The following is a 22,347-nucleotide window of genomic DNA, read 5'->3' on the forward strand; positions in this document are numbered from 1 at the left end:
TGAAGCGGCCGCAGCCAGGCAGGGTTGGGGGGAACCTGAGCGGTGCCTCAGAGGCACGACCCAGCCCCTCTTAAGCCTGGCAGCCCAGCCAGAATTAAAAGCGCAGTTATTTTACCTTCAAGCTCTCTCTCTGCTTTCGGTCTCCTTCTCCATTCAGATATTATCTCTGGGACCCAACCCTGAGGGAGCCTGTGGAGCAGAGCAGGGGAGCACTGCCCCGGGGGCTTTGGCTCCTTTCCGGTCAGGAACAGACCAGCCCCAGGGGTGGAACCCAGCAGGCAGCCGTGGGCTGGAGAAAACAGCCGGGAGGGGCGAGGTACAACCGGAGCCTGCGAGGGACCGGGGGCACGGCAGCCTGGCGCATGGCTCTGGCAGGCCTCTCTGCATTCCCCAGCCCAGGCAGCAGGGTTAAAAAGCCTCCCGAGGACGTTTGCCTGCCGCCCACGAGCCCCTGTGTGGGCAGCAGCTCGGGAAGTGGCTCAGGCTGCACGTGGTTCTGGAGGGGTTAACATAGTGACTGAAGGTCGTGAGGGCAGGGGAACTCGCGGAAACGGGGGAACTCGCGGAAACGGGGGAACTCGCGGGAACGGGGGAACTCGCGGGAACGGGGGAACTCGCGGGGCCCAGCAGCGGCTGCCAACACGGCTTTTAAACTGACAGGGCAAGCGGCTTTTTTCCTCTGCCAGTGAGACTCTGAGGGAGAGGAAGCCGCGGAGGCGGCTGCAGCTGTCAGCCCCGCCTGGCTTTTAGGCAGGCCACACCGCCTCAGGGTGCAGCAGCCTCATTCATTCAAAATACGGCTTAAGAAAGCTTTCTGCCTCCCTTCAGCCTAAGTGACCTGTTTTGCACAGTTGGTTAAGGTGTAGGGTTTGCAACTGCAAGGTTGCTGGTTCAGGTCCGTGGTGGAGTCTGTTTTGGCTTGGCGGAGGTTTTTGGGAAAATTCAGAAGCTGAAGACTATGGGATTTTGTTTTTTGTTGTAAAATTTGGCTTGCTTAGGATTGGTTCTCTCTACAGCAAAACTTTTCCATTTGGAAGATTATAGTTAAACTGGTTCCAGGGCCCAAATAGTTAATGGCAGCTATCGAATACCCAAAGGCATTTTCCTACAAGAGAAGACGGGTTAGGGGAGAGGAGGCCCCGGTCCTGAGGGTATTGTTCCAGCCTCAGCCATGTGGCCTGCCTTCCTTAACTGTGTGCTCTAACGGCCCCTCCCTAGAAATTTACCCTGCTGGGGCAGTTTTATAAATTGGCCTGTGTAAATTGGACTTTTGCTGGGAAATATTGATATCCCCATCACCTGAGCCTCACGGGTCTCGTCGGGGCTCACTGGTACATGACTACTTAACCCAATAGCCGCTGTTGTTCTATGGCAATCACTGCTATGGCAATCACTGGAGGTCATGCAGGCAGTGAGAGTGGTCCAATGATGCTGGAAGGTCATGATCAAAATCCAGCACATAGGAGGCCCTCTGATAAGATGGATCACGCATCTTTGGCACATGAAATTTCAGAGTACTGACTGAAAGATGTTTCATTTCAGTACCATTTTACCTGGGGGACGCCTCAGGTTGAAGTGGCTGTATTTTCTTTAACCGGGGATGCGGGCATCCCTCGTGTTCAATTTCAGATGGGTCCTTCTATTCCCAAGCTCAAGTCCCCATTAAAGTGTATACTGGAAAACTGGGACCAATTTAACACACAGTCTTTAAGGAAGAAATGACTTATTTTCCTCTGCCAAACAGAGTGGCCAAATTACCCTCTGCTGAGTGGAAAATGTAGTCCCCAAAGGGAAGAGAAGACAATCCAACAGCTTTCCTTGGGTGATTGCAGGAAGCCTTAAGAAAGTACACCCCCATCACCAGACTCCATTAAGGGTCAGTTAATACTAAAAGACAAGTTTATTACTTATTCAGCAGCAGATATCAGGAGGAAGCTCCAGAAGCTGACTTTGGGGCCAGAGCAGAGCCTAGAATCATTACTGAACTAGGCAACCTCGGTGTTTTCTAATAGAGGCCAGGAGGAACAGGCTGAAGGGAACAGGGGAAGATCATGGCTTTCAGGCAAGCAGACCCTAGGGTCTCAAATGAGGGAAAGGCTTGGGTTAGCCGCCAGTATGGCAAAACTTGCTACCAATGTGGTCTGAAGGGACATTTTATAAGAAATAGTCCCCCAAAAATTGACCACTATCTCATCCATGCCCGCTGTGCCAAGGGAATCACCAGAAAGCATACTGTCCCAGGGGAAGAAGGTTCCCAAGGCCTGAGGTGTCTGACCAGATGACCCAATGGCAGGACTGAGGGTGCCTGGAGCAAGTGCCAGCACGAGCCGTCACCCTCACAGAGCCCTGGGTAAAGCTGACCGTAGAAGTTCAAGAAGTTAATCTTCTGGACACTGCATGGCCTTCTCAGTATTTCTCTCCTGCCCTGGCAACTTGGGGCTTGTTAATTCTCTCCCCTCAGACTCTCCCTCTCTAGGCCCATCCTGGGAAGGACAATTTTCGATCATTCTTTCTACTCCAACAGCAGTTAAGGTAGTAGAAATTAACTCATGGATTCATAATACTTGGCAGAAGCCTTGGATACCTACTGAAGGAAAGTCATAGACCCTCCACTCCACAGCCTGAAGTTTCAGGAGACAACCCTTCATATCCCTGCGAACTATTAGAAAATCTACATCTGCTTTTCCAACAAGATCCTCAGGGAAGTAATCACACATAAGTCTGATATCCTGGCATTAATAGGACTATAACCCTCAACTTTGCTATCTCTCGAACTCTGATTATCCTTTTCATGGTGAGAAAGGAACCTGTCTCTTCCTAGGAAAAATGCTGCTATCTTGTAAACCAGTGAAGTGTTGTTTTGAACATAGAACTCAGAAATCAATCAAACAAAGGGCTAAAGACCTTCAAGAACCTGGCTCTGTTCTCTCCTAGGCTCGTTTATAACCAACCATTCTGTATTTGTTGGCATCTGGGCTTTTCATCTTTAACCACATTGTCACATTCATTTCTTATAGAAACATAAGGTCACAAATAATCCTGCCACTGGATTCCTGGATGTCCTTGGCTCATGGACTCTATCGTAGACCTCTAGATCAACCTGCACCCCTGAAAGGCTCCCCTCTGGAGGAAACCTCAACTGCTGAGCCCCTTCTAGGCCCCATTTCAGCAGGAAGTAGTTAAAGAGGATCAACGCACGTGTTCTAGCAGAAGTTGGGCTTTCCTGTTCAGAGCAGGGGAATGAGGGAAGGTGTTCTCTTTCCAGGTCCACAAGGGGGCGTAGTTTTAAGGGCAAGAACTTCCTAGTGCCATGCCCCCCTCTCATCTCTCTCCATCTGGGAGATTAATGGTTAAGTTTGAATTTCTCGGGCACGGGAAGAAACTAAGAGTCAATCACTTCAGTGGAAGTTCTAAGGAACTCCTTTCATTAGCCAGGGGTCTTAGAGAAGGTGGGGGTTTCTCCCAGGTTAAAAGGCCCTGTCTTCCACTCCCCTTCAGACTCCATGTTTGGATCCCTTTCCATGAACACTCCCTTCATGGACGCCATCTTTCTCTCTCCTGGGTTTTCCCTCTGGAGTCCCCTTCCATGAACACTCCCTTTGTGGAAGTCTGTCTTCCCCTCCCAAACTCCAGCTCTCTCTATTCCCTTCCACTCAGTGTGGAAGCTGCTTTTGTCTCCTGGATTCCATCTTTCTGGATTCTCTCACTCAGTGTGTTTAGCTGTTTCTTTCTCTTTCCTTCTCCTGTTTCTTTCTCTCTCTCTCCCTAAATAAACCACTTTTTACAAATGCTTTTGAGTCCTGCATTTACTGCTCATTGAGCCGTGGTCCCCTCTCTTATTCTTGAGAGGGCAGGAGGCCAAGAACCTGCAAAAACATCCTCTTAAGGGAGCTAAGGGCACCCTGAACTCCTGAACCCCAATATTGCAACTTGACAAAGTTTAGAATTCAGTTTTTAGTTATGAGAGACTGTCCCATCCCGGATGGGAATAGCATTTTAACCATGGCCTCATTAACACCTTCTCAATTTAGTTCACAATCTAAAAAGAGAAGTATTCCTAAAGAGTTAGAATATTTTGATTCAAGTCATAAAAAAGGAAAATATTCAGAGAGTAGAAAGGCACTTATTGATGTTCTTAAATCTTCAGCCGTCAAGGGAGAGATTCTCTGAAGCATGGGAACAAGACAAGAGGTCACATTGATTTCCTGCCAGCGTTCACAGGCTAACCACCACAAACATAGCAACAATCATCAGTGGGACTGTATGCACTGGAAAGTAAGTAGCAGCAGGGTTATTTAAAATTTTCCAGGCTTCTCCTCTCCATCTTGAAAACTGTTGGAATGCAAGACAATTTTCAAGGCCAATGTTACTTCCTTCCGGACAGGAAAATAAATGTGAAGCTCTATAGCATTATTTGTTGATCATATTTTATAAAATTTCAAAAAGTTTAGTTCTTCCAGAATTTCTTAAAATCTGTAGGGAAGAAAAATCCTCATCGGACATCCTGTTTGCACAAGAACTTCATTCTCCTTAGAAACTTGCCACTAAATACTTATGTGGCTTTGGCAAATTTGACAATAATCTCTTTAAACCATAGATCCTCATTTGAAACATGAAGAGTTGGGATCAAATTAGTGTGACTACTTTGTCCAGGTCTAAGATGTCATAATAAATACCACACCATGGCAAAGAACTGATGATATCTCAACTCATATGACTCATACCATGTCACTAGATTTTTTTCAAATTCTACTTATGCTGAATATAGAAGAGGAAGACAACTTTAGAGACAGATTGCTTGTCTTCAGTGTGAAAGACATATTAGATTCCCAAAGATTTCTGTCTTTCCATTCCTGGTTCTCCCAGGGAAAATGGCTAAAGATGAGCACAAGGAACATCACTAAGGAAGGTAAATGATGGTAGTAGCTATAGTGAAAGCCCTCTTCTGATCATGAATATGTCCCAAGTGTTTCCCAGTGCAAGATGGAGGGTCGAATATAATATTGCTGAACACTTCTGGGATGATTAACAGTATAAGGTCTTTGCAGTTTAAATTCACATCCAAACTTTTACGTGTCCTCTTTGTTATACGGAGTTGGTGAAATAGTGCTCATTCTGCCCCGCCTGAATTACATCTTTACTCAGAACTTTATGTACCTCTTCTCTATAGCTTTTTACCAACGTGGCCTGAATCTTATTTTTAAAGTCTGAAATAAATAAGTTATTACTATGTCAGTAAAAACGATTATTCATAGATTGTAAGGCTAACATATAAATCAGTCAGGAGTCAATTAGCAAGAGTACTGAAATATATATACACACAAATTATATATCTTAATTGTTATAAGTAAACATATGCATATATTATTAAATGTATGTATGCATGTACATACATTTAATATATGTAAGTATACACATAGACATACACACATACAGACACATAAAGGATTTTGTTACAAGGATTTTACCTTACACAATTGTTGGAGCTGGCTAAGCAGTTTCCTTAAGGCTGTCATCTGTACATCTGATGCCCTTGAAGGCTATGGAGCAGACAACAGAAAAGGCAAGATGAATGTAAAATGGAGGAGTGCAAGAACAAGCTAGAGCCCACAAGCACAAGTTAGCCTGGCATGGATTAAACCTCATACCAGTCTTGTTGCCTCTGATCTTAAGGGTATGGTTATTCTGCAGAATCTGGGGTCCTTCTTATGAAGCTAAAAATATACCTGGCCCAGAATTGAGAAGAGATATAGGAAGATCTAGAGGAAGATGAAACAGCTGGAGGTCTGGTCTCTGCCTTACACTGAGGCAAGCCAGTGTGTGTGTATGCTACAAAAGGACTGCAACTTTGCTTCACCCTCCCATAAGATTTCCCATAAGAATCTCTCTTGCGGCCCACATTCACCAAAAGCAAACCAGGAAAGGGATTTTTAGGAAATGAAGTTCAGCCTAGCTGAATCGATACATTACAAAGCCACTATTAAGATGCTTTATTGACAACAGCAATATACTGCTAACATAGAAATTGTCGCTTGCTGAAAACTGAGCATGTATCAAAGCATGTATCAAGCATTCTACTGGGCAGTTTATATACAGGATTTCAAATAGTCCACATCTTACCAATTGAGCTAAGTATTCTTATCTCCATTTTAAAGGTGAGAAAACTGAGAACCAGAGACAGTACAAACTCTGAGATGATAGAGGTAGTATGATTTTAGAATCTCCTTTTGTCTAACTCTACTGTGAGTCTATGTGTTGTAATTATTCCATGTAGGATGGAGATGATGATAATAACCATCGTCTAATCATGAGTACTATTTTGGCAGGTGCTGTGCTAAGTACTTTATGTACACTATCTTACTCAAACTTTACATTTCTATAAAGTAGATACTTATATTTCACAGATAAAGAAAAGAGGATTTGATATGTTAAATAAACATTCCCCAAATCACAGAAGTGGTAAGTGATTGACCCAGAACTGGATCCAACTTTGTCCAGCTTCAAAGCCAATGTACTTAACGGATGTTGGGTTAATGGACTTAAGTCTAATATGTACTTTTGTTTGTTTAAAATGTTCTATTTTCAAAAGATATGCACAGATTCAAAATATAGTAGCAGAACGAAACTCTCCAATCTCTATCTCTCTATCCAATCATCATCTCTCCAGTTTACAAAAGTAGTTTCTCAGCATCTAAGAAGCCCTCTGTGTGTCCCTCCGCAATATTTTCATCCAGCCTTCTTCCCAGAAGTAACTAAAAACTTCATTTCCTTTTGTCTAAAGTTTTACACTCTATGTAGTTTCATTTTATGTATATTTTGAAATTTAAATGAAATAAACCATGTCATATACATTTTTCTGCCACTTCTTTAAATCAGAATTAAGTATGTAAAATTCATATAACTTGCTGGTTGCTGTAACTGATTCATTTTCCCAGCTGTGTAGTTTCCCATTATATCAATGTGTTACAATTATTTGTCCATTCTGTTGTTGGTTGACATTTGGGTTGGAGTATTTGCTGTTACAAATAATGATTCTGTTCACTTTTTAAAAACCTGTTTATTACTGCATGTACTCAAGTGTTTCTCAATGGCATTTTTGCAAGAGCAGACTGCTTGAAGTATTGGGCATGCCCATTTTCAAATACTAAGTAGAGGCAGGATACGGTGACTCATGCCTATATTCTCAGCATGTGAGAGGTCAAGGCGGGTGGATCCCCTGAGTTCAGGAATTTGAAGCCAGCCTGGCCAGTGTGGTGAAACCCAGTCCCTACTAAAAAAATACAATAATTAGCCAGGTGTGGTGGTGCACACCTATAATCCTAGCTACTCTGGAAGCTGAGACAGGAGCTTTGCTTGAACCCGGTAGGTAGAGGTTGCAGTGGGCTGAGATTGAGCCACTGCCCTTCAGCCTGGGCAACAAAGCAAGAGTCCACCTCAAAAACAAAACAACATAAAACAAATTTACTAAGTAGTGTCAAAATCCTTTTGAAAATGATTGAACAGTTTAAAATTTCTACCAACTGTGCTTGAGCATTCCCATGACTCTTTGTACTTTCTAACATGATACAGTCAAGCTTTTAAATTTTGACTGTCATTCAATGTATATGATTTAAAATTTTTAATTTGAACTTTTCTGATAATATTGAGAATATTTTCATGTAATATGAGCCATGTGTGTATCATCTGAGAAAAACTTTTTCATCTTTTGCTCATTTTTCTAAAGAGCTCTTTATAATTTTCTTACTCTACAGTGTTTACTGCTATATATGTTAGAAATGTCTTCTCTTGGGAAGTGTTTATGCTTTTGTGGGATCGTTAGATGATAACAATTCCTTAATTTTATAATATTCTAAGTTTTCAAATTTTCTTTATGATGTGAGTGTTATATCTTCCTAAAAATTGATTTTATTATGCATATTAATATATTCTACTTCACAGTTTTCGTAGAAGTTCATTGCTTTGCCTTTTACATTTCATTCTTCGATGCACCTGAAATTACGTATTGTTGAAGTAGAAATCCAGTTTATGCTTTTGCATATAAAAAGCCAGCTTTCTGAATGCCAAATTTTCATAATCTATCCTTTCCCTACGGACCCCTGACAATAGCTTTGACACAAATTTTATCTATATTTGTATGGGTCATTTTTTGGATTTTTAATTCTTTTTTATTTTCATTATGTAGTCTAAGAACATATGTCATAATTAATATAGCTCTATAATAAATTTTGATTTATTATAGAACTGATCTTGTTTTTTTATCATCTTGGATTTTTTCTTTTCTTGTATTCTTGTTTTTCCCTTCAAGTTTTTGTTTTGAGATTGTTGTTTTGGCAATACTTTCCATATGATTTTCAGAATCACCCTATTGACTGGAACACACACACACACACACACACACACATACACATGGAAAAAGATAAAAAATTTTATTTGAACTTACTGAAATCATTTTGTTTATAGTGAAATTGGACATCTTTACAACATTGAATTAATTTTCTCAAAAGCAATTAAGGGATATTACTCCATTTATTAAAGTTATATTTATTGTCTAATATTTTATAATCTTCTAAATAAATCTAATATATTTGATTAGATTCACTTCTAGATATGTATTATTGCTATTCTAGTTTATCTATGTGTTAAAATAGATATATTGAATAATATATATTTTAAATTATGTATTCTAATTTTTGACAATAGATAGAAATTTAGCTAGTTTTTGTACACTGACCATTATATTGTGAACTTCAAAAAATTTTTATCATTAGTGCTTATAATTTATCTACACTTTTAGCTTTCTTTGTAGACCATGGCATCAACCTCAACAAATAGAATTTTGTTTCTCCTTTTCTATCCTTCAATTTTGTACTTTCTTTTTTTATGCTAAACTAGCTAGAATCTTCATTTTCCTGTTGATTGAAATTATATTAGCAGAATAAAAACGTATTTTTCGTGATCTTAATGAGAATTTTAAATGTTTCAACAGTAATAATGTTTGTTATAATTTTTTTTTCAATTATCGTTTACAGTATCAGTCCCAACATTTTTGGCACCTGGAATGGCTTTCATGAAAGATAATTTTTTCACAGGGGTGTTGCGGGGGTGAGGCTATGGTTTAAAGATGAAAGTGTTCCACCTCAGATCATCAAGCATTCTCATAAGCAGCACACAACCTAGATCCCTCGCCTGCCTAGTTTGCGATAGGGTTTGTGCTCCTATGAGAATCTAATGCTGCTGCTTTTCTGACTGGAGGTGGAGCTTAGGCAGTAATTCTCACTCACCTACCACTTACCTCCTTCTGTGTGGCCCAGATCCTAACAGGCCTGGTAGCCTTCTGTGGTCTGGGGGTGGGGTACTTCTGTTTTACACCTTTAAGGAAGTGTTTTTTCTCCTCCTGATTAGTGATAGTTTTGTCAGGAGTGAATGTTAATTGTATTGAACACTGTTTCTACAAGATCGAGATGGTTTGCCTATCATAATTTATCAGAACGGTAAATTATATTTATCATTTTAAATGCAAAATTGTCTTTGATTTTGAAATAAGCCCATATTGTTTATAATGTGTGTGTATGTGTGTGTTTGTGCGTGTGTTTTAATACTGTGTTAAATTTGGTTTGGAACCATTGAGAGGTTTTCCAGATCACAATATTTTCATGAATTTCATATACGAAAGCAGATGAGGCCTGAATTTTGGTTACAGAGTTTTAGAGTAGATTATTTTTTTCCTACCAGTAAAAACCATTGTTTTTGAGTTTCCCTTCTGAATGATGTGTCTATTTCTTGTTTATATTGACAAGATAGCTCTTTTGGTTCTCAGATTTATGAGGTGGTTTTCTATAGGACTTTTCACCTTCAATGGGCTCAAGGCTTTATCCTCTGTCTTAGTTACCTTAAAGCTTTCAAAGTGGAAAACAGAGTCATCTAGGGTTTATCTGAAATCCTCCGATCTCCTGTGTTTATATTAATTCTGGATTCTGTGCATTTTTTATGCTATTTTCTGTCTCCATGAGGAGAATCATCTAGGGCATTTAGTCTACCAGAGGGCTAGCAACAGCATGGTCTATATATTCTATTCAAATTAATATTGATATATCTCAGTGATTGCAACTCCTAAAGATTCAAGGTAATGAAATTCTGAAAAGCTGAATATATATTTCCTATGATTTTAATTAAATTAGTAAAGACACTAAGAGATTTTGTTATAATAGCAACTTCCTAATCACATAAAGCTGCTTGATTTACAAATGTAGGACAATTTTCACCAGGTCAGCACTAGTTAATTTATATAATTCCTAGTGTTAACATTGTTTCTATCATCTGTTCTACTTTGTTTGAATTCCTCATTTCCATATCTTGCCATTGAACCGATTCTAATTCACTGAATTTAAGAGCATCTCTTTGTCTATGTTTCAAATATATTTTTCTGTTCATATCTTAATGGTGACATGGTGGCTTTTGGAAAGAATTCTTAAACAAAACATAAAAAGCCTGCAGTTTGCATTTGTGTTGCATGTGTACCATACGGCAAAAATGACATCACCACCACACAGGCTTATATTACCTTTGTTATCAATAAATAGGACTAATTGAGCATACTTGTTCCTAAGAACTAGAGCTAAGCCTTTGCGTTAAAAGCTAGATATTAACCAAAATTGATGTATTGCCAACTCTATGGAACAGAATAACTCGTGTCAGGTAGTATTCTAAAAGAAAGACATAATAGATAAGTGAATTGCAAATATTGTTTACTTAGTACCTTTCTGCAGAATAACATCACCCGAAACATTATGTCAGTTTTGCATATCAATTGGCCTATAATCATATTTTGACTTTTGTGCTCTGTATTGTCCTTATCTGCATCCTTTTCCTAACTTTATAGACTAATTAGTATTTTCTCTTTCACTGAGTTGAGGGGACAACAGATTCTGCCACCAACAAATATGTTAAGAATTTATTTTGTACTTACAAATTAGAGATGGAATGGAGAAATCTCAAATTTTAATTAATTGTCTTTTTGTCTGAGTTTTTTCATTAGGTTTTTCTCTCTTTTCAGAAAATGTTTTCTGAATATAACTCAGTAGATGAGCTGGTAGTAGAGTGTTACACTAATGCCATGCTCAGTTTTCTTGATCCTAGATAAGAAGGGAAAAGAGAGATCACTCACTGGTCTAAGGTTAAGGCAGAAACATCAGGGGCATGTTGTTTAATTTAATGCTGGGTATTTTTACTTTTGAGAAATCACTTAACCTCTGCTTTGATTTTTCTAGTTGTAAAGTGGGGTGTTGAAGAGGTTATACAATTAATATTTCTAAAGTACTCTTAAAATGAAAAATGCTGTGTAGGGTGTTAATTATCTTGTCGTGTTGTTATTAATAATAATTTAAGTTATACATTTTAGAAAATGACCGTCATGCCATTTTTCTTTGCAACCCAGCTGATTGTTTTCCCCAAAACAGTATTCATGTTAGTGTAACATAGATTCAAAGTCTACAAAACATCTTTTCTGTAATTGTTAGAGGTAGTCATATCTAAACAACTTGTAAGCTTACATTATGTTAAGAAAAAAAAAGTAAAATAGATAAGAAAACATGCAGACCAGTAATATGATAGCACATGTATGACTCTGTGTGCAGGTGCACATGTATTTGCTGTGCCACCTAAAAGAAAGGCTGAAGGGATATTAACCTAATGAAGGAACTAGGTCAGCGATCCTCAGTTTACTTTCACAAACAGTGCTTTCTTCTGTCAATTCTCTTCCTCGTGGTCCTAATAGGAGGAGAATTTCAAGTGACTTTACTGGTTTGTGCAGGCAATAAAGAGAACATACGGGTAGGTGATATCTCTGGGTACTGACAGCTCATGGGCCAAGTAACAGAGTATCTCTTAAGCTTATTTCTGTTTCGGTCATAAAATGATGTGAAGAGCAGCAACATTGGCAGGATTCATATGTTTTCTATGCCACCTGAAAAGAAATGCCCTTTCATCTGAGAAGAAAGTATCCTTCTTAGAGTTCTTTAGGACATGTAGCAGGTAGGCTACATGAGTAATCTTCAAAAGTCTACTGGACATCTGTTATCAGAAGGAGCTTCATTTACGCAGACTATGGTAGGTGTAAAATACTCCTCGAGTATCACCAGAGCCAAATATAGAGGCTAATATGATCATTCATTTCAGTCTTGACCTATATTAATTTCTATCCTCTCTCTCCTTAAACAACATTTATCTGAACCACATATTTTGAATCCTGAGATTCTACTCTATGTTGCAAATCACTATGCTTGTTTTAATGAAAGAATTGTATGGTAAAATACAAAACTCGTCAAAAACGCTTAATGTCTAAAAGGAGAGATGAAGTATGTGCATAAATAATTGCATGAATTGAATGTTTATTTTCAAAAACCTCCGTATCAAATGGCTTTTGTTGTATAAGTCACCCCAAAATTTAGTGCTTCACAATTATGTGCTTGGGTTACATTTCCAAGGAATTGACAATTTTGCACTAGATTCAGTTGATCTAGATCTGGGATTATTCAGGTGTCTGCAGTTTGATTTAGCCTGGGGCCTCAATTTTTTTCCACATGGTGTCATGTCCTCCAGCGGGCTAGCTCAGGCTTTTTCATGTTCCGTGGTGCTCCAAGAAAATAAGAGAGAGAACAGCGGAGTGCTTAAGCACCTTTGTATCCTCTGCTTGTGTCACATTTGCTAACATCAGACTGGCTAACACATGTTAAATGTCAACCAGAGTTGTCTCTTGACCAAACTGCGATGTAAAACTGTAAGTTCATAAATGTAAGCAGGGAAAGAATTTAGGGCCATTTTTAGACTCTACAAACAGTGAGGGGCAAAAAAAAATGGAGACTCTTTGAAAAGCCAGATGCTGTTTCATGTACTTTGTCAATCAGGCATATATGTGCATATATTAAAAATGTAAAGTCCAATTCCTTTTCTTTGGATCTCTTTTCCTTAAGATTTAAAAAGCTTCCAGAGTATCTTATCATGTCCCAGGGGCCATTTCTCAGTATGTCCAACTCTGCTGAATGTAGAACTAAGGTGTACCTTCTTGAGTTTAGAGTGTCTTCTACAATCTTCTTTTTTTTTCCCCCGAAAACAAAACAAAACAAAAAAACCTGTCTTCTGTAAGAGTGTCTTAGCTCTCCATTAGTTGACTATTGTACTATGTCATTGTAAGGTAGATGGTATTGAGGTATGACAGGGCTCAGAACACTCTATCCCAAAATGTGGCACCATGGCATACTAACTATTTTAAGCTGAAGGGGTTTGAGAATGGGCAGGGGAAGGAAAAACTCTGACCTTACCCTGAAGGAGGTCATATGTCCCTCATGTGAGATATGCTCCCCAATACCTGACGAAAAGGAAAATTTTTATCCTCAAAGTCAGAGGGACACTGACAGGAATCCTGACAACAAGCGTTGCTAATTTTCCTTCAGTTTACTACACTTAGCTCTCACCCTTTTCTCTTAAATTTTTCCAGAACTTTCCACTTGTCATGAAACGTAGTACAAAAATGCTCGGTTTAATCATTTCTTTGGATCTTCATTTACTAATGAAGCCTCCCAAGTCACATAAAACTTAAATTAAATACATTTGTATGCTTTTCTTTTGTTAATCTGTCTTTTGACAAGGAGACCTGGCCAAGAATCTAGATGAAGGAAAAGGATATGTTTCTTCCCCTCCAACTATCTGTTCTAATTGCTGCCTCTGTCCTTGCTGCAGAATTCCTTCAAGTTGCAAAGTAAAAAGACATCAGTGCCTATGCTGTCTCAGGGTGTTTAAACCTAAATTTCCAAAGTTGTGCCTGCTCTTCCAATGTTATATCTGTTTATATTCACGTACATAGTCACCTTACCAGAAAGTAAACCTGCCCTCTTAAAAATTCAGAACTACCATACTTTTTTTTTTTTTTTAAACCAGTGTAGCTTTTAGGTAAAGTTCAGGAACTGCACGATGGTTTTATTTTAAGGGCTCTATTGCTCTTACCTGTGCTCAGGCCTATTGCAGGGTCATCCTGGGCCATCCCAAAAAGCTTAGTGACATTAAATTCAGAGATAAATATGTGGTCATTATCATTTCTTGCCAGAGTTTTCCTAGAATTCCAATACCTACTTTCTAGGTGCCCTCACAACATTTTTTATTTTTGAATGTCTCTCTCCTTACACATCTTCCAGCCACAAAACCAATTAATTACTAAATACTCAGATTCTTGGCCACACCATATCACAAAAGTAGGATGGATTAAGTTATGGAGGAGTTCATGGCAGAGATAAGTGTCAATGCTAAAGATAAATTATTTAAAACCTGAAGAATCAAGGGAAAGACTTTGTGAAAATTATTTCATTTTTTTCCCTTTACTTGAAAAATGCATAATCTTTGGTTCAAGAAAAAATGGGAAAAGTTCTCTGAGTAGATAAAAGTGGATCAAATGCAAAATTACTACAAGTTCAAGCTGTTTGGGCAGGAGAGAATGCTGGAATAGATTGAAATTTAGAGTTTTTAAAGGGAAGAGGTAGGTGATAATTATTGATGGTATAAAAAAAAGATCTTGTAATACTTTGAATGGTAGCCTAAGAGGTTTAAATTTTTCCATAGGGACATAGAGGAGTAGTAAACATGACAAAATCAGAGATATGGTTTAGAAATATGAATTCGAAAATAGCTTAAAGAGTGTTCTGAAGAATGGTTATGGGTCGTATGGAAATGAGCTTTGGGAAAGCTATCAAGATTGTCCAGGGTCAAAAAAAACTTTTCAGTTCCCTTATTTGTTTAATGGGCACAATAATGTCTTTTTTACTTCCCTTGAGAATTAGAAAAGATACTTCACTATAGCATCCAACACACTACTTGGCACTTAAAAAGAAGTGTGCAATAATGGTAAATTGCTACTGCAAGCTTCAAATTTCCCTAATCAGAATATATGTGTGGTTTTCAACAGAGTGATTCTAAACTTATTAAGAAGAAACTAATTCTATGCCTTTAATGACCCTTTTCCTCCTTTATATTTGACACAATTTAAGTTCTTAGAAAATACTTATTGAATAAAATGCATACCCATACAGTACGCTATTGCTTTTATGTAGAAATGTCTATAATTTGACATAGATTTAGTTATTCAAAATTTAAGTATTATACACCTTAAATGTTTTAATTTTATTGCCTCTCTATGCTACTCTGCAGAGTTTTTTAACTTCGCTTTATTGTTGAACTTCTCTCAAAAATCCAGAGATATTTGCAATCTGGAAAGTAAAGTCAGAGAGAGGTTTTTAACTGTCTCATTTTGGTGCCAAACCAAATTTCAGGACTCTTGTTCAGTCTATTCTAACCCACAGATTCACTCTACCTCCAGTTACCTGTAGCAGATCAAAATCGAGCCCCATGTCTTCCAGTACACATCTACAACTGGTCTAGTCTGTTGCTTTTGTTCTTGTCTTCTCTCCTGACTTTCACGGTATTCTTGGCCTTCTCAGATTTATCTCATTTCTATATCCCTGTGTGAACATGCTTTTATGACTTTATCCTTAGTTATTTCAGTTGGATTCTATTTGTTATTTGTTCTCTTTTTCTGTACATCACATCTATTGCTCTCTCCTCTCTTTAGCGCCCCAGATTCACAGGAGCCCGACTGACTGGAACAGCCTTATTGACCTTCATATTGAGGAAGGTGGATCAGACACTGTTAAAGACTTTGTTCTGTCTTAAGGCAAAAAATGTGAGAAATGCCAGAATGAAGTCAAGGCTATAGGTCACTGTAAGTGCCCATGTAACTTCTAGAAGAGTGGGAATAAGCATGCCACAGGTGGCATCCAGTAAAGGATGTTGCTTATTAGTTTGTGTGTTCTGGGCTTTGGATTGTTGATGGTGATGGTAATTCACAGCCTACCCAATCCAAATATATGTATCTCAAGTTTGCATATACAATTTACTTATGTTTAGAGACTCACTTGCCTACAGAGGCCATGCAGTTATCCTTAATAAATAAGATAGCTATTGTGTCAGAAAGAAAATAGAAAGTGAAGAAGACAGTAATGAATCAAGTGTATAATTCCATAGAGAGCTGCCAGTTACTACTCAGCTCCAGCTAATTGTTCCATGAGGAAATACAAGCCTGAATATGTGAAATGTTCTGAATTTTTAAAAAAAGAAGATCAAAATCTGTAGTTTTATGTGGCTTAAGTGTACTTATGACACTGTAGGACCAGCATTTTGTGAATGTAACCTTTTACAATCATAAGAAAATGGAGTGAAATTTTACAAAGATTACTCTGTTCAGTTAGAGATATTAAAATTAAATTATGAAATTGCATTTACTCAGTAGCATAGGCATGCATTTATTTACAAAAAATAAATACTATGCAGTGGAATTTGTTATTCATTGCCAATTCATGTATCTATCATGGAATATTTGGAAAATATTTGCCATACTTATTTTGTATTTCTCCTGAATAATTTTTCCCTATAGACTTTTTGTAAGGGCAAGCCAGGAGGCTTAAGCCTTAGAAAGATGGATGTACCAATTAAAGCAATAAAATCATTACTAAATTTTGACTGTCAAATTAGTTATTAAAGCCACTAAGAATTTCTGAGTCTTTTGTTAGACAATTATTCTGGAAAGCTTGGCATTACTGAGAGAAAAGAGGATTTTCTAAATTCCTTAAGCTCCATTAACATATCAAGAGCCAGTTCTGATAGAGTCAAGCTTGAACAGCCAGTTTTATTCTCAGCCAGGTAGAGAACTGAGGTTATGATGTACTAGAAATTCCTCCTGCCAAACTAGAATGCAGAAACTTGTCTAAGTTGGATGCAAAAAAATTCTGAGAGAAAATTTTAATGAAGGAAAACAGGTGCTGGTATGTAATTTTTCCCTCAAAGAGAATCCTCAAGGTGGTCTCTGAGAGAAATATCTTGATTAAGATGGAGGAACCCAGAAAAAAACAAAACTCTTCTTCAATAACATCACATTATTTTGGTACCGTATCCAGCATGACAAGCATTTGCTAATACATATGAACTTGAAGCAAATGATCAAAGAGTAGCTGTCCTGTTTCTTCATAGCCTGCACACATAGGGTTTCTATGTAGAAGAAGTGTAGAATGAGCAGAAGATTAACATCTTGTGGTCCAAATAAAAACCTCATGGTATACAAGGCCCATGAACAGAAGCTAATGGCCATGATCTTGAACTTCCGAAGCTGATGTCTATAGGATATCTCTTTTGCTGACTGGTTCCTTGGATAAGTTACTGTGGAATAGGAAAAAAACTCTGAAATACTGAATTTTTACCCATAAAAAATGGAATCAACTGGTTTAAACCTGAAAAGTCAAGGCTATCCTCACTTGTCATTTTAAGTCCTTACTCCTTTCATCACTATTCAACAGGTTAGGAGCTTAAGGGCAAGATTGTATTAGTTGAAAATAAAGTAGCAATTTTCTTGCACACCTTAAGAATTATTTGTTAGTCATTGACCTTACCCCATTTCTACGTAATTGGAGAGCTTCTTAGATAGGGCTAACTCAATTGTCTTTTCTGGGAAATTGAGTTAATTTCCTTTTTATTTTAATTCCTAATGGTCTTATGCTTTGCTGCTATGGCCAACACTGGTCTTACCTCATTCTTATCTGCTATAAGATGTTCATTTCTAAAATCAAGTCATTTACCACCAAATGGGGGGAAAAACCAACCTACAATAGCTCACATTTCAGATTTCAATTGTTGAATCCTCATCAACGTATTTTATAGTTTCAATTGTTCCAGCTCTTTGTCATGATAAACTAAGAATATTTTATTTCTTCAAATAATTCTTAGCTGATCATTGTATAAATCCTCATTTTTCTATCCTTTTTTTCTGTAGTTTGCCTACAAATAACCATAAAATGGGAGGATGAGGGGAACATAAAGTTTTTATTGGTAGTGTGGATAATAATTTCACATATAAGACTGTTTACAAGTCCCTGTTTAGCATTTCCCTTCACTGCGAACTCAAACTAAAAAAATGTTTGGTCCAGAAATATGGACTTTATGGTACTTCCATAATGCCAGGATAAAAGGGCTTGTTTAATAGTAATAACAGATTAGGAAGTTCTTTTGTTGCCATTTCCTGGCAGTGTTCTATAGCTATGCCAACATAACATATGACTAAATTGTGTGTGGGATTGGATGGGAACAGTAAGATACTGAGGATGTTAGGGAAAGGCAGCTCTTCAGTACTAGGATACCATCATGGTAGAGGAAATCTGAGTGGGAAAGAAAAGCAACAAACAAATGGGCTACATTATGATCAGGCAACTTACAGAAAAAGGAAACTGGAATGAACAAAAGCAGATAAAAAAGAAAAACGTTGTGACTGGAGTTGGTATAACCATTGTGGGGTGATGTGGAAAATAATAGTTTGTATGTGCATACACTCTATGGCACAAAGTTTCCGCTACTAAGTATAGTAATATCCTGAAGAAATTCACACACATGGGCAAGGAAATGTGTACAACACTTCTAACTAGTTATTTCTAGGAACAGGGGATTACATTTAAAAATAGTAAAATCACACTATTTAAAGAGTTAATTCTCTCCCTTTCTTGTTTTTGTTTTTTGGAGACTGGATCTCACTCTGTCACCCAGACTGAAGTACAGTGGCGCAATAGCGGCTCACTGGAGCCTCCATCTCCTGAGCTCAAGTGATCCTCCCACTTCAGCCTTCCAAGTGACTGGGACTACAGGTGCATGCCACCACTCTCAGCTAATTTTTGTATTTTATGTAGAGATAAGGTTTCACCGTGTTGCCCAGGCTGGTCTTGCTGGTCTCAAATTCCTGAGCTGAAGTGAGCTACTCACCTCAGCCTCTCAAAGTCCTAGAATTATAAGTGTGTGCCACCAGGCCTGGCCAGAATAAACTCTCTAGATAACTAAATAGATTACTCTCTATAAAGGTATATGTGTGTGTATTTGTGTGTATATGTTACATATATACAACATAAATATATGAAAACCAACATGAATAGCAACTTTTAGAATAATACATAAAGTATATTATGTGATACTATATGTAAGAGTGGTAAATATAATAGACATTATTAATTGATACATATATAGATATATGGAAATGTGAAATAAAAATCATGATAATGACAGCCTCTGTAAAAATAGACAAGAAGATGTGACATGGAGTAAGCCAAATAACACTTTGACTCTATCTGTATCCTTTCCTTACAATAATACTTGAAGCAAATTTGGCAAAATGGTGAAAATTTTTAAAAATTATTGGAGCATAAATGTTAGTTACATCATTTTAACATTTACATTTTAAAAATTTCTAAAAATGACTGATGGAATCAGAAATCCCTCATAATTTTCAGCTTAAAAAATAGATATGGATTACACTATCTTCCAGCTCTTTCTAAGGAAAATGAATCTTAACTTTGTTATAAGATGAACGATAGTATTAAGAATTCTACTTCTTTGCTTTATCTTCCAAAGAAACCTGTTCCTAATTCCTTAGAAAGCATAGTGAAGAAATGAATGTAGGATTTTTGTCTCTGTGCCTCTTTGAAAACTTGGGTGGCTGCTGGCCTTCTCATTGCTAAGTAACTAGCTAAGGCAGCTCCTGCAAAGACAAGGCATGTGCATCCATGTGTTGGTGGCTCTGAGTTGACTTGTCCAACAAGTTGACACAGAATAGCTTGCATAAAGCACTTTGCTCCGATGCTATTACTTTAGAAAAAAATTGCTCCTACTTTCATAATCTCTGAAAACTCATGCAGAATTCATAATACAAAAAGGAATACGTGTAAATTGCTTTTAGATAATGTAAATTTTCATAATTGTGTTCATGTGTCCATGAACTTCACACATCTCTTTAAAATACTTTGTAAGTGAATGGAAGGTGTAAACTCACTTTCTAAGTCTTATGGGGGTGAGAAGAGTGTGTGGCATCTAACAGCTACTTAGGAAAAAAAAAAAAGAGGAACAAGGTAAGAAATTTGTTATGAATAAACATGGACACCAAAGTTAGATCCAGTGCAATTAGCTTCATATTCAGAAAGTGACTTGCATTGTTATTGTTTATAAAACAGTAACACCCAGCCCAGGAAAACATCTTATAAATTTGTGTGAAGTTTCTCCCAAGATATGGATCTCCAAAATCTTAGGCGAAAGAGTGTTTGAAGGATACATTGATGGAAGACAGGCAGAAGAGAAAACAAAAGACATTATATTCAAGTATTTAAGTGACATTCCCCTTTGGGGACTGAGTTTTTATTCTCATGCCATGATTGACTGTCTTCAGATGAGAATCTGGGAACACCAAATGAGAAGCAGGGCACGTGAGGTCCAGGAAATGCACTATTTTTTTTTTAATACTTTAAGTTCTGGGGTATATGTGCAGATGTGCAGGTTTATTACATAGGTATACACATGACATCATGGTTTGCTGTATCCATCACCCTGTCACATTATGTATTCCTCCTAAAGCTACCCCTCTCCTATCCCCCCACCCTCTTCTATCCCTCTCCTAGCCTCTCCCACCCTGGACAGACCCTGGCATGTGATGTTCCCCTGCCTATATCCATGTGTTCTCATTGTTCAACACCCACTTATGAGTGAGAACATGCACTGTTTGGTTTTCTGTTCTCGGGTCAGTTTGCTGAGAATGATGGTTTCCAGCTTTACCCATGTCCCTGCAAAGGACATGAACTCATCCTTTTTTATGGCTGCAAGGTATTCCATGGTGTTTATGTGCCACATTTTCTTTAAAAATTTACTGTTTTTTATACTTTATAGAATTGTGAAAATCTAAGCAAAATGACTTCTTGTGACTCACGTAATTTTGGGCCCAGATGACAAGGATCAGCACTTCCACAGAAATAAGTGACACAAAAAAGGTAAACAAACCTCATTTTTTGACCCTCTGTAAATATCCTGGGGATAATAACACTCAAAAATGCGCTTCTTTAACAGTGAGATTTGTATTTTCCCATTCGCATTGCGACATAACCATGGTATGAGATCAAATGTCTCCAGAGATCTGAGCATTCACCAAGTCAAATTTCACAACCCTGTTAATTTCTTCATTTTCACATTTTAATCAACATCACACTTAGAAGGAAAAAATATACAGTTACCATTATCATCTGAATATCACTTTATTTTCTCTTTTATGGTAATTTTGTGTGTAGTCCCTAACCTGTCATTAAAGTGAATTGAAATAACACACAAATATAAGATAACAGGAAATCTGGGTATGAAATAGTGGCTTTAAACTTTATTTTTCAGAAATAAGAGTCTTTTCATATTGATGTTTTCTCACTGTTTTTTTTTTTTCTTTCTGCTTGTCTGTTAGTGAGCAGGTTGTTGAACAATGGAAATTTTCTGTCTGAAATGCAGGAATTCTCTGAGAATTCTAGTCACTGAGGTTTTTCTTCTACACTGTGAGTTTTAAAGAGTAACTTACCTTGCCGGTGCCTGTTCCATATTAAATTTTATGTGTAACAATTAAATTCCCCTCTGAGCCATCTGGTTTATTGGTTGTTTGAATTTACATTCTTCAACTTGTCCTCCCAATTTACCCATAGTGGGACCAGATTTTCTGGTCGTTTTTCATAAATTCCCTGCATGTAGCCAGTCCAGTAAACTCCCTGATGAGGTGGCTATAATGTGGCTCATACTTTTAAAGTTATATATTCATACATTAGACCTCACAAGGAAACGTGTGTAGCTCTACTTCTGTGCATACAAGTAAATTGGGACATAATCTATTTTCAGAAAAATTACCTTGCTGGAAACTGAGTTTATTCTTAAATTAGTCCCTTTTTTCTTTTTGTTATAATGGTAGTCTCATAAGAATTCTGTTACATATGCTGTAGAGTTCTTTTTTCTTCTTCTTTTCTTTTTCTTCTTTTTTTTTTTTTTAGGAGTCTCACTCTGTCACTAGGTGCCAGGCTGGAGTGCAGTGGTGCAATTTCATCTCACTGCAACCGCTGCCTCTGGGTTAAGCAGTTCTCCGCCTCAACCTCCCAAGTAATTGGGATTGCAGGTGCATGCCACCACGCCCAGCTAATTTTTTGTATTTTTAGTAGAGACGAGGTTTCACCATCTTGGCCAGGCTGGTTTTGAACTCCTGAGCTTGTGATCTACTTGCCTCAGTCTCCCAAAGTACTGGGATTACAGGCGTGAGCCACTGTGCCTGCTGAGGTTCTTAATTTATACTTGATATGGGAAGATAACCTCTTCTGTATATAGTCATTAAAAAATTCATTTTAAATAAATGAAAAGAAAGAAATTACATTTCCCCCAAGCTATTATTTTAGAAGGTTGGTTAGGTCATCAAATTGAAGGAAACTATCC

At 37.8% G+C, this 22,347-nt stretch overlaps 1 long non-coding RNA gene across 2 annotated transcripts; it reads left to right on the forward strand.

Moving 5' to 3' along the window:
- The first annotated feature begins 606 nt into the window (after nt 1-606).
- On the forward strand, nt 607-21,935 carry LOC118142998 (uncharacterized). 2 transcript variants are annotated; one of them, XR_013520535.1, is made up of 4 exons: nt 607-1,876; nt 2,572-4,275; nt 20,785-20,885; nt 21,344-21,935. It is a non-coding gene; the product is annotated as an uncharacterized LOC118142998 (long non-coding RNA). The 2 variants fall into 2 exon arrangements; XR_013520534.1 differs by having other exon boundaries at nt 607-4,275.
- The last annotated feature ends 412 nt before the right edge of the window (nt 21,936-22,347 follow it).

The sequence above is a fragment of the Callithrix jacchus genome, chromosome 7, assembly GCF_049354715.1.
Source record: "Callithrix jacchus isolate 240 chromosome 7, calJac240_pri, whole genome shotgun sequence".
Taxonomy (NCBI): Eukaryota; Metazoa; Chordata; class Mammalia; order Primates; family Cebidae; genus Callithrix; species Callithrix jacchus.